This window comes from Saccoglossus kowalevskii, chromosome 14 (assembly GCF_978046115.1).
Source record: "Saccoglossus kowalevskii chromosome 14, keSacKowa6.1, whole genome shotgun sequence".
NCBI classification, from domain to species: domain Eukaryota; kingdom Metazoa; phylum Hemichordata; class Enteropneusta; family Harrimaniidae; genus Saccoglossus; species Saccoglossus kowalevskii.
In genome coordinates this window covers 11,426,790-11,429,134 of record NC_140654.1, presented here as the reverse complement: position 1 = coordinate 11,429,134, position 2,345 = coordinate 11,426,790, and positions in this window count along the sequence as shown.

Genomic DNA, 2,345 nt, shown 5'->3' with positions numbered 1-2,345 from the left:
AACTGGTTAAGTAGATTGTCTCTGTTTAGAAGCGTAGAATACAAATTTTGAAATACAGATAAGTTGTCAAACTGCATTAAACTAAAAAATTTTTCGTAAGTCTGATTTGACAGGTAAAATATAGGTAAATATTTTTTCTAAGATTTACATAACGTGGACATACAAGGCAAAAATGGTATTCATCCTCAACCAATCCTAAATTACATAATTTACAGATTCTCATATTCCTCGGTATGTTTAGTTTACGATCAGATTCAACCCGAAGGTTGTGGGATGATGTTCTAAGCTGACATAGCGCAGAACGTAACGTGTTGTCTTTTATTCAATGCAAATATTTTTCACATCCAAAATTGATCTTAAAATCTCTGTATTTATCGAGTTTAGGATAATACTTGAGATCTGAAAACCAAGTTTGTTTGTACATATCATGAACTCTTTGGGTGAATACAGACAAAAAGGAACAGTTATCTTCCACGCCTTGGTTTAACCAAACAAAACCAAAACCGTGCGAAAATAGTAGTTCTTTGATTTGGAAAGCCCAACATTTACGGCTGTTTTCCGCTTCTTTATACTGGAAAAGGTAACATTGGTAAACATAACGCTGTGTTTGCATTTTTAAAATTTTCAACCAAAATTTAATAATACGTATGTAACGCAAATGGATTAGTGGTAGTCTGCCTAATTCTCCATAAATTACAGGATTTGCTGTGGTTGTAAGCAAATTTAAAATAAATTTACAAAACTTGCGATGTGTTTCCTCAATATTTACCCTTTTGTCAAAACCCCAAACTTCACTGCCATACATCAATATTGGTAAAATGTTACAGTCAAAAATCTTTAAATACATTTGTACATCAATATCACTGTATTTTGCTAGTATCTTTTTTCAAATCAAATATTGCTTTACTCGCCTGCTGGGCAATCACTTTTTGGGATCTAAACCAGCGACCATTATTCGAAAAAGTAATACCCAGATAACAAAATTGAGGCACAACCGGAAGTTGTTCACCATTGTAGTGCCATTTCTCATAATGCCTTGATTTGCCGGCATTTCTAAAAACTACAATTTTTGTTTTACTAATATTGACTTTGAGTTTCCATTTACCCGATTACTCTGATAAACCGTTCAACAGTCTTTGTAAACCAACTGCATTCGCACTAAATAATATTAAATCGTAGTAACTAGTAACTAATAGTAACTAAAACAATTTAAGTAAACCAACATATACACCTGAAAGTCTGTGCTCCAAATAGTCACCAAGGTCGTTTATAAACATAGCAAACAGAAGAGGTGACAAAATAGAGTCTTGTTGAACCCCACATAGACATTTAAACGTTTCCGTTACCCCCTTTTGGGCTTCGTACACGTGACTTTATATTGCTATATATAGACTGTACAATTTTGAAAAAGCGACCATGAAGACCATTTATTAGCAATTTAAAGATTAACATATAATGATTAATATGGTCGAACGCTTTTTCAAAATCGACAAACGCACAATAAAGTCTGCTCTTAAGAGTGAAATATCTATTTATGATGGTGTCTAATAAAAACATTATCTAGCGTGCTATACGACTTGCGAAATCCAGCTTGATTTTCGTTCAAAGGGCAATTTCTTTCGACCCATTTGTTCAATCTGGTATATATTATAGAAGGAAATACTTTACCCAGCAGTGATAATAATGTAATTCCCCTGTAGTTATTAACATTTTGAATGTCACCCTTTTTGTATAGCGGTACAATTAACCCCAATACCCAATCACTCGGAAAGTAACCAGCAGAATATAACTTATTGAATAATTAAACTAGTAAAACTGTAAATTTGGTGGGACATTTTTTTTAACAATTCAACTGGTATGCCATCATACCCTGTAGCTTTACCCCTTTTCATGTCATGAATTACTTTGTTAACTTCCTCGAGTGTAATTTCGCCCACAAGTTCGTCACAATTAATATGGTTACAATCCTGGTCACTTTCTTGAAAGTTAAAATTGTCCACAAACTGTTTAACCTCTTTGTAAAAAGGGTCCACATCAATTTCACCTTCATTATAACTGAACAGGTTTCGAAAATAACCAAACCATTCATCGTTAGAAATATTTAAAGAAGGGCTATTTTATTTGTTTTTAGCAGGAATTTGTTTGTTTGGATGCTTCCAGTAGTTTAAATTTCTCTCTCTCTTCAAATTGTTTTTTCTTTAGTGCCAATAATTTCCGATAACTGGCTTTTTGCTTTCTTAGGTTATCGAGCGAGTTATGTGTTCTGGTTTGTCTAAATTCATTCAGTGCTCTAGTTGCCATGGTTTTTGCAACGGAACAATCATGATCATACCAAACTGTTGAAT